The sequence below is a fragment of the Enhydra lutris genome, unplaced genomic scaffold (genome assembly GCF_002288905.1).
Source record: "Enhydra lutris kenyoni isolate GAN:26980312 unplaced genomic scaffold, ASM228890v2 scaffoldscaffold4, whole genome shotgun sequence".
NCBI lineage: Eukaryota > Metazoa > Chordata > Mammalia > Carnivora > Mustelidae > Enhydra > Enhydra lutris.
The window spans coordinates 43,083,187-43,094,368 of NW_019154088.1; the positions used below are offsets into that span (position 1 = coordinate 43,083,187).

The window sequence follows — 11,182 nt, forward strand, 5'->3', positions numbered from 1 at the left end:
TGGACAAATTATTACAAACAATTTAGATCTCCACCACTACGGGACGAAATTCTGCTACATCCACAGAGTTGAATTCTATTTATTCAGTAAAAAGATATATTCCCGTATATGTACTGACACAGAAAATAGCTAGGATATATTAAATTTAAAAAAAAGGAAAGAATAGAAGAGGACGTACAATCTCATTTCTGTAAAACACATGAGCATAAGCATAGGGAAAAAAGTCTGGAAGTGTACCAAATTGTGAATAGTGTTTAACTTTGAAGAGTAGGATGAAGGGGCTCACCATTTTCTAAATAATTTTATTAACATCTAGGTATGTTTGTAACCGATGTGTAATTAAACCAGAAGAAATCTTGAGCTCGATGGATCAACTGTTTCTACAGCACCGTGGATCTTAGGGTCCAAGGGCAGTGATGCACACAAACCACTCTTAACGTAAAGGGGTTTTTTTGGTTTTGGTTTTTTGTTTGTTTTTTTTTTTTTACTATCAGTAATTTTAGAACAAAGGCTTAGAGCGTTCACCATCGAAACGAACCTGAACGATAGTAGACAAGCAACAACTATGCACGCAATGAATGAGCAGTTGTGAGATCCCCCCGCCAAGCAAAAAATGTACAAAAGCCCACGAGGGGTGAAAACGCTGAGAGGCTGGGACTCTCAGCGTCAGAGGGGACGGGTGGCAGGAGGCGAGGGGGTCGGTGGAAGGAGTTCATACCTTGGGTGAAGAGCCTGACAGGGCTAGAAGGCGGCAGTCCGGGCTTGGCTTCGCGTGGGTTGGGCGATCCCAGGGCTCGCGCCTCCCACCCAAGTCAGCTCCAGGCCCCGCAGCCGAGCCTCAGGTGACCCTCACTTCCTCCGCGAGGTTCCCCGACACCCACAACAGTTTGGGAATTCAAATTTGAAGAGCCCGCCCTCCAGCCAGCCCCTTATTGGCGCGCTCAGGAACTGCGTCACTGAGTGACTCGAAAAAACTGGGGGTAGCCCCTACCGCGCAGACAATGCTGTTTCCACAAGTGGAGGGTAACCCCAAGCTGCCAAGAGTACCCAGAGCGCCGCTGCAGAAGAATCCGTTTCGTTTTCAGAGGTCGCGCGCCCCTAGCGCGTTTCGCCGCTCCTCCCGTTATGCTCTGCGGCAGGAAGGCCTACGTCAGACGTCACTTGCGTTCTCCTGCGCTCTTGCGGTTTATTAAGTTTGGCCTTTCTCAGCTACCCTCCTCCGCTACTAGTTTGAGAGCTGGTGGTGGTCTGTTACTTGTCTGAAGAAACAGCTTTCCGAGTGCTTTTGAGAGAGCTTTTAGTTTTCCCTGGCAGCCAGATATTTGAGAATGAGAAAGAAACGTTTTGTTCTTGAGAGCATAATAGTCTGAATGCAAAGTTATACTTGCAATGGCATGTTTAATTTGAGTTGTTTCCCCAAGAAGTGTGATGTTTTCTGAACCTGATTTTATCGAATCCCAAAAGCTTTAATCTTGACGACTCTGGGTTGCAAAGCAGTTTGTGACAATGCACTGAGACTGAGCCTTGCCTTAGATGGCACCCAGTGATGCTCTGCTCCAACCACCGCGGATTATGGTGCATCCTTCACCTCAGCGCTCTGGCAAGACGCGTTCGCTAGCTGGAAGCATTGTGTAGCGCGCCCTGTTTCAGTGTTGGGGACAGAGAAAGAGGTGCCAGAGGAGTAACAAATGTTTTCAGTCTAAACCCCTTCCAGCTCTGATCCAGCAACTTCTCTCCATTAACTCCATCCCCCTCCCCAACAAGACAGCACGGGACAGGAGAATTTATTTTATTCTTCATCCAGGAAGATTCCTCAGCATCCTAGGACCATATATCGCATTTTTCCGTTAACATTGGACGCACTGGTTGTGATGGATTGTTTAAAGTGACTTTTGCAATCCCCTTGTCTAAATCCTGTTTTCACTAAATCTTGTGCACACCGAATATTCAGAGTCCGAAATATAAATTTAAAACATGCAAATGACTGCAAGTAAGGAAAAGAAAACAGTTGAGGTGAGGAGATGAAAACAAATCTACATAGATAAAATGAAGTTTCTGTCTGTGCAGCATAATGAGAAAATGGCTGGACATGAATTTGCACAAGATTTGTGGGGAAAGCTAGACTTAAGGTATCTGGAAAGTGTATGAAATGCACACTGTGTGAGAGAGACTTCGAGGAGATAGGCATTCATATTCCAAAGCATCTGGAATAGAAATATGAGAAGTTTCTATGCCTTTTATGGAGATGGCAGTGGCTCACACATTCAGCCAGACTAGGAACCTTATTAAGGGTAGACACTCAGAAATATAGACATTAATTTTTTTAAAAAATATCACTCTTCATATTAGAAATAGCTAGTATATAGCATGCTCCAGGGTGAACAGCAACAGATAGAAGGATAACTAATGATTTTCCAAACAAAACTGGAGGAAACAGTTTATGGATAGCAAACTGTGATGAGAGGGCATACAGGCAAAGGGACAATGTTCATTTGTCCACGGGGACATCAACATACTGCCCTGGATGGGCCTTTCTTTAAGTTTCAGTCAGCCTCTGGATAATCTGTCCAGGCTTAAGTCTGTTACTCATGGTAACACATGCAGACCTCCTTAGGGTCCAAAGGACAGTCAAAGGAGGAAGAGAATTGAAGCCTCACACTGTGTGGGAGCTGCTGCCAAGGCATCTGGGTCTGCTTAGCCTGGAGGAATATTCCCAGGACAATGGTAAGTTCCAGCAGAGTACTAATTGACCATATAGCATTTTATGTTTTGGGGAGAATCAGAAAAAAGATGCTCTTTCTTCAAGGCTGATAGTTTTCAACCAAGGGTGATTTGCACCACCACCCCACCCCCCAGCGGGGCATTTAGCAATGTTTGGAGACATTTAAAGCATAAATGTCACAGCTGAGAGGGATGCCACTGGCATCTATTGAGTAGAGGACAGGAATGCTGCTAAACATCCTACACTGTGCAGGACAGCCCTTCCAATACAAAGAATTAACCAATCTAAAATGTCAATAATGCCAAGGGTTAAGAAATCCTACATTTGTAAGATATAGCCCTGAAACAGGATTTTAGATTCTTTTCACTCTCTCAGTTGTGTTTCCCTTATGTAAGGTGTAACTATATAATTACTACTGCTGTGTCTGGGCCTAGAGGAGGGATGAGGATGCAGTCAAAAGGGAGGTTATCCAGGCTGTGTGAGGGGAGGACCCTTCAGAAGAAAAAACTGCCAGAGATTTCTGTATAATAGAGACATTACTACAAACATGTAAACACATTACAAGTTGTAATAAGTGCTCTAAAGATGACTAAGGTTAGATCCTGCAAGAAGAAATGGAGTTAGGAGTACCAGAGATTTACTGGGAGGTAAAGCCTGTGAGGGTCAAGGGAAAGGAAGAAGGATTGGGCCTGATAAACCTCTAGACTTTGATTCATACTTTGATACAGGATCGGGCAGAGGGAGCCTAATATTGCAATGCAGATTTGACAAAGTATTGGCTAACACAACAGGACTTGGGGTAATCCATCAGAGGTGTCCTGGAGTAGGCAGAAATGGGTTGGTCCTGGAATACATAATGATGGAAGCTTCCTGGGAAGAAGATGGCCTTGACTTAAAGGCTTAAAAAAACATTTTTTTTAGGGGAGCCTGGCTGACTCAGTCAGTAGAGTTTGTGACTCTTGATCTTAGGATTGTAAGTATAGGGCCCGCATTAGATGTAGAGATTACTCAAAAATACAATCTTTTTCCTTAAGGATTTTATTTCTTTATTTGACACAGAGAGATCACAAGTAGGCAGAGAGGCAGGCAGAGAGAGAGCAGGAAGCAGGCTCCCTGCTGAGCAGAGAGCCTGATGGGGGGCTGGATCCCAGGACCCTGAGATCATGACCTGGGCTGAAGGCAGAGGCTTACCCCACTGAGCCACCCAGGTGCCCTTAAAAATAAAATCTTAAAAAAGAACCGCATTTTTAAATTAAATTTTTTTGGGATTGAGATATAATTGTTGTATGACATTATATTAGTGTCAGATGTATGACATAATGATTTGATATATGTATATACTGCAGAATGATCACAATATGTCTAGTTAATATCCATTAGAACACAGTTATGATTTTTTTCTTGTCATGATAACTTTTAAGATCTACTCTGTTAGCAACTTTCAAATATACAGTAAGTATTATTAACTATAGTCACCATGCTATACATTACATCCTCAGGACTTATTTATTTTATAACTGGAAATTTGTGCCTTTTGACCACCTTCACCCATTTTACCCATTCCCACCTGCCTCTGGCAACTGCCAGTCTGTTCTCTGTATCAGTGAGTTGGATTTTACTTTGTTTTGTTTTTAGATTTCACATAAAAGTAAAATTATACAGTTTTTGGCTTTCTCTATCTGGCTTATTTCACTAAGCATAATGCCCTCAAGATCCATCCATGTTGTTGCAAATGGCAAGATTTTCTTCTTTTTTTATGGCCGAATAATATTATATTGTATATATATACCACTTCTCTTAGCATTCATTCTTAGTGGATGCTTAGATTGTTTCCATGTCTTGGCTATTGTTAATAATGCTGCAGTGAACATGGGGGTGCATATATCTTTTTGAGATAGTGATTTCCTTTCCTTCAGATATATACTCAACAGTAAAATCCAGGATCATACAGTAGTTCTATTTTTAATTTTTGGAGCAATCTCTATACTATTGTTTTAAGTGACTATGCCAGTTTACAATCCTAACAATAATATACAAGTATTCCCCTTTCTCCACATCATTGCCAACACTTGTTATCTCTTGTCTTTTTGATGATAACCATTCTAACAGGTGTGAGGTGGTAGCTCATTATGGTCTTGATTTGTATTTTCCTGACAATTAGTGATTTTGAGTGTCTTTTCATGTACCTGTTGGCCATTTCATTGTCTTCTTTGGGAAAATGTCTATTCAGTCCCTCTGCCATTTTTAAATCAGACTTTGGGGTTTTGTTTCATTTTGTTTTACTTTGCTTTGCTATTGAGTTGTATGAGTTCTTCATATATCTTGGATATTAATCCCTTATGAGATATATGATTTGCAAATATTTTCTCCCATTATGTAGGTTGCTTTTTCATTTTGTTGATGGTTTCCTTTGCTGTACAGAAACTTTTTAGTTTTATGTAGTCTTCCTTATTTATTTTTGCTTTTGTTGCCTTTGCTTTTGGTGTCAAATCCAAAAAAATAATCAGCAAGACTGATGTCAGCGAGCTTACCACCTATGTTTCCTTCTAGGGGTTTTATAGTTTCAAGTCTTCCATTCAATTCTTTAATCCATTTTGAATTAATTTTTATAATTTTGAATTAATTTTTTACTTGATTTTATGAGTAGATTGGTGGCCCTGTTTTTTTTTTTCTCTTGCATGTAACTGTCAGTTTATTGAAGTCAAAGATTTAACAGATCCTGATGGCAATGCAGTTGGAGGCTGTTTAGTTAACTGCACTCCTCATAGACCAGTGACACCTTTTAATGAATAGAGGTTTGAATTTCACACTTCATGGCTGCCATAGAAGGACAATTAAAAGGTTATAAGAGGTAGAGTTTATTTGCAGTGGCTTTTGTCTTTTTGTGCAACCCACAATAAGATATGTGTTTTATATTGTACCAAATAAATGCATAAATACATGTAACTAAAGCAAGAGTTTTTCAGACATTACTTATCTTTACTGTATGCAATCATACTGATATTTTCCTCTTCTATTTCCTGTTTTTTAATGCTTGTGTATAACTGTAGGACAGTGTGAATATTTTCATGTTTCTGCATAGTTAACACATTTTTTTCTTTTTAAAAAATTGTGATGAAATTCACATAACTTAAAATCAACCATTTAAAAGTATACACTCCAGTGGCATTTAGTACACTCACAATGTTGTGCAAGAACTGCCTTGAAAAAATCTTCATCACCCCAAAAGTAAATACCATACCTGTTAAACAGTTATTCTCTATTCTCCTTAACCCACAGTCCTTGTCAACCATCAGTCTGCTTTCTGTGAATTTTGGACAATCTTAAAAACTAAAATTCCAAATTAATAAATTTGGTTGGAAAGATTTGCCTTTGACTTAAGTGGGATTTTTTTTTTCTTGGAATAAACATTGATGAATTATTAGCCTGATATCGATGGAGGACTTTTTTTTTTAAAGACTAAAAAAAATTTTTTTTAAGATTGTATTTATTTATTTGACAGAGAGATTGAGAGTACAAGTAGGCAGAGCAGCAGAGGGAGAGGGAAAATAAGGCTCCCTTCTGAGCTGGGAGCCTGATGCAGGGCTTGATCCCAGAACCCTGGGATCATGACCAGACCAGAAGGGAAGCACTTAACCGACTGAGCCACTCAGGCGCTGCAATGGAGGACTTTTCTTTTAGAATAAATAGCTGTGAGGAAGAGAGGAGTGATTGTGGATTTTTAGGTAAGGAATAGTCTTAAAGTTGAAATCTTCTCATGGCTTATACATTTTTTGATGTTTTATTTAATTAATTTATTTATTTATTAAAAGTTTTATTTATTTAACACATATGGAGAGAACACAAGTGGGGCCAAGCAGAGAACCAAGCAGAGAGCCCGATGTGGAGCTCCATCCCAGAAACCTGAGATCATGATCTGAGCTGAAGGCAGAGGCTTAACCCGCTGAGCCACCCAGGGACCCCTATTTTAATTTTTTAAATTAACATATAATGTATTATTAGCACCAGGGGTACAGGTCTGTGAATCATCAGGCTTACACACTTCACAGCACTCACCATAGCGCATACCCTCCTCAATGTCCATAATCCAACCACACTCTCCCTACCGCCCCTCCCCCTGGCAACCCTCAGTTTGTTTTGTGAGATTAAGAGTCTCTTATGGTTTGTCTCCTCCTGATCCCATCTTGTTTCATTTTTTCCTTCCCCAATCCCCAACCCCCCATGTTGCCTCTCAAATTCCTATATCAGGGAGATCATATGATAATTGTCTTTCTCTGATTGACTTACTTAGCTCAGCATAATACCCTCTAGTTCCACCCACAATGTTGCAAATGGCAAGATTTCATTTCTTTTGATGGCTGCGAAGGATTCCATTGTGTGTGTGTGTGTGTGTGTGTGTGTGTGTGTGTGTGTGTGTGTATATACACACGCATCTTCTTTATCCATTCATCTGTTGATGGACATCTAGGTTCCTTCCATAGTTTGACTATTGTGGACATTGCTGCTATAAACATATGGGTGCGTGTGTCCCTTCAGATCACTACATTTGTATCTTTATAAAGGGTAAGTATCCAGTAGTGTGATGGCTGGGTTGTGGGGTAGCTCTATTTTCAACTTTTTGAGGGATGTACATGATTTTTATTTCCCTGATGTCGAGTGATGTAGAACACTTTTTCACGTGTCTGTTGGCCATCTGGATGTCTTCTTTGCAGAAATGTCTGTTTATATCTTCTGTCCATTTCTTGATTGGATTATTTGTTCTTTGGGTGTTGAGTTTGATAAGTTCTTTATAGATTTTGGGTACTAGCCCTTTATCTGATATGTCGTTTGCAAATATCTTCACCCATTTTGTCAACTGTCTTTTGGTTTTGTTGACTATTTCCTTTGCTGTGCAAAAGCTTTTGATCTTGATGGAGTCCCAATAGTTCATTTTTGCACTTGCTTTCCTTGCCTTTGGCGATGTTTCTAGGAAGAAATTGCTGTGGCTGAGGTTGAAGAGGTTGCTGCCTGGGTTCTCCTCAAGGATTTTGATGGCTTTCTGTCTCACATTGAGGTCTTTCATCCATTTGGAGTCTATTTTTTGTGTGTGGTGTAAGGAAATGGTCCAGTTTCATTCTTCTGCATGTGGCTGTCCAATTTTCCCATTGCCATTTGTTGAAGAGACTGTCTGTTTTCTGCATGTGGCTGTCCAATTTTCCCAACACCATTTGTTGAAGAGACTGACTTTTTTCCATTGAACATGCTTTCCTGCTTTGTCAAAGATTAGTTGACCATAGAGTTGAGGGTCTATTTCTGGGCTCTCTATTCTGTTCCATTGATCTATGAGCCCAGAAATAGACCCTCAACTCTATCGTCATCAATAATTACAGCTTTGCAATAGAGCTTGAAGTCTGGAATTGTGATGCCACCAACTTTGGCTTTCTTTTTCAATATTCTTCTGGTTATTTGGGGTCTTTTCTGGTTCCACATAAACTTTAGGATTATTTGTTCCATTTCTTTGAAAAAAAAAAAGGATGGGATTTTTGATAGGCATTGCATTAAATGTGTAGATTGCTTTAGGTAGTGTAGACATTTTCACAATATTTGTTCTTCCAATCCATGAGCATGGAACATTTTTCCATTTCTTTGTGTCTTCCTCAATTTCTTTCATGAGTACTCCTGAGTACAGATTCTTTGCCTCTTTGGTTAGGTGTATTCCAAGGTATCTTATGGTTTAGGGTGTAATTGTAAATGGGATTGGCTCCTTAATTTCTCTTTCTAATGTCTTGTTATTGGTGTATAGAAATGCAACTGATTTCTGTGCATTGATTTTATATCTTGACACTTTACTGAATTCCTGTACAAGTTCTAGCAGATTTGGAGTGGAGTCTTTTGGGCTTTCCATATAAAGTATCATATCATCTGGAAAGAGTGATATTTGACTTCTTCTTTGCCAATTTGGATGCCTTTTATTTCTTTTTGTTGTCTGATTCCTGAGGCTAGGACTCCTAGTACTATGTTGGATAGCAGTGGTGATAATGGACATCCCTGCCATGTTCCTGACCTTAGGGAAAAAGCTCTCGAATTTTCCCCATTGAGAATGATATTCGCTGTGGGTTTTTCATAGATGGCTTTGATGAAATTGAGGTATGTACCCTCTATCCCTACACTTTGAAGAGTTTTGATCAAGAAAGGATGCTGTACTTTGTCAAATGCTTTTCCAGCATCTATTGAGAGTATCACATGGTTCTTGTTCTTTCTTTTATTAATGTATTATATCACATTTATTGATTTGTAGATGTTGATCCAAGCTTGCAGCCTTGGAATAAATCCCACTTGGTCATGGTGAATGATACTTTTAATGTACTGTTGGGTCCTATTGGCTAGTATTTTGGTGAGAATTTTCACATCTGTGTTCATCAATGATATTGGTCTGTAATTCTCTTTTTTGATGGGGTCTTTGTCTGGTTTTGGGATCAAGGTAATGCTGGCTCATAAATGAATTTGGAAGTTTTCTTTCGGTTTCTATTTTTTGGAACAATTTCAGGAGAATAGGTACTAATTCTTCTTTAAATGTTTGGTAGAATTCCCCTGGGAAATCTGGCCTTGGGCTCTTGTTTGTTGGGAGATTTTTGATGACTGCTTCGATCTCCTTACTGGTTATTGGTCTGTTCAGGTTTTCTGTTTCTTCCTAGTTCAGTTTTGGTAGTTCTTCTTCAGTTTTGGTAGTTCAGTTTTGGTAGTTCTGTTTCTTCCTAGTTCAGTTTGGTGGAAATGGAATGCATCCATTTCTTCCAGATTGTCAATTTGCTGGCGTATGGTTTCTCATAATATGTTCTTTTAATTGTTTGTATTTCTTTGGTGTTGGTTGTGATCTCTCCTTTTTCATCCATGATTTTACTAATTTGGGTCCTTTCTCTTTTCTTTTGGATAAGTCTGGCCAGGGGTTTATCCATCTTATTAATTCTTTCAAAGAATCTGCTCCTAGTTTTGTTGATTTGTTCTACAGATATTTGGTTTCTATTTCATTGATTTCTGCTCTGATCTTTATTATTTCTCTTCTCCTGCTGGGTTTAGGCTTTCTTTGCTGTTCTTTCTCCAGCTCCTTTAGGTGTAGGCCTAGGTTGTGTATTTCAGACCTTTCTTGTTTCTTGAGAAAGGCTTGTATCTCTATATATTTTCCTCTCAGGACTGCTTTGCTGTGTCCCACAGATTTTGAACAGTTGTGTTTTAATTATCATTTGTTTCCATGAATTTTTTTCAAATTTTCTTTAATTTCCTGGTTTACCCATTCATTCTTTAGTAGGATGCTCTTTAGCCTCCAAGTTTTTGAGTTCTTTCCAACTTTCCTCTTGTGATTGAGTTCTAGCTTCAGAGCCTTGTGTTCTGAAAATATGCAGGGAATGATCCCAATCTTTTGGTACCAGTTGAGACCTGATTTGTGACCCAGGATGTGATCTATTTTGGTGAATGTTCTATGTGTACTAGAGAAGAATGTGTATTCTATTGTTTTGGGATGGAATGTTCTGAATATATCTGTGATGTCCATCTGGCCCAGTGTGTCATTTAAGGCCTCATTTCCTGGTTGATCTTTTGCTTGGATGATCTGTCCGTTTCAGCGAGGGGGGTGTTAAAGTCCCCTCCTGTTATTGTATTATTGTCAATGTGTTTCTTTGATTTTGTTATTAATCGGTTTATATAGTTGGCTGCTCAGATGTTTTGGCATAGATATTTAATATTTTTAGATCTTCTTGTTGGATAGACCCTTTAAGTATGACACAGTTTTCTTCCTCATCTCTTATTATAGTCTTTGGCTTAAAAACTAATTTATCTGATATAAGGATTGCCACCCCAGCTTTCTTTTGATGTCCATTAGCATGGTAAATTGTTTTTCTCCCCCTCACTTTAAATCTAGAGGTGTCTTTGGGTCTAAAATGAGTTTCTTATAGACATCATATTGATGGGTTTTATTTTTTTAATCCATAATGATACTCTTTGTCTTTTGATTGGGGCATTTAGCCCATTTACATTCAGGGTAACTATTGAAAGTTATGCATTTAGTGCCATTGTGTTGCCTGTAAGGTGACTGTTACTGTATGTTGTCTCTGTTCCTTTCTGGTCTACTACTTTTAGGCTCTCTCTTTGCTTAGAGGACCCCTTTAAATATTTTCTGTAGGGCTGGTTTTGTGTTTGCAAATTCTTTTAGTTTTTGTTTGTCCTGGATGCTTTTTATCTCACCTTCTATTTTCAATGATAGCCTAGCTGGATATAGTATTCTTGGTTGCATGTTTTTCTCATTTAGTGCTCTGAATATATCATGCCAGTTCTTACTGGCCTGCCAGGTCTCTATGGATAAGTCTGCTGCCAATCTAATATTTTTGCCATTGTATGTTACAGACTTCTTGTCCTGAGCTGCTTTCAGGATTTTCTCTTTGTCACTAAGACTTGTAAGTTTTAGTGACAAAGAGAAAATCCTGAAAG

The 11,182-nt window shown here is 39.1% G+C and overlaps 1 protein-coding gene across 1 annotated transcript in view; it reads right to left on the bottom strand.

Annotated features, from left to right (window-relative positions):
- Positions 1 to 876, bottom strand: part of LOC111140632 (MIS18 binding protein 1) — a 43,225-nt gene extending 42,349 nt beyond the window's left edge. The window contains exon 1 of the mRNA XM_022492829.1: positions 719 to 876. The gene's annotated coding sequence lies outside the window, so the exon portion shown is untranslated. The remainder of the gene's footprint in view (positions 1 to 718) is intronic.
- Between the last annotated feature and the right edge of the window lie 10,306 nt (positions 877 to 11,182).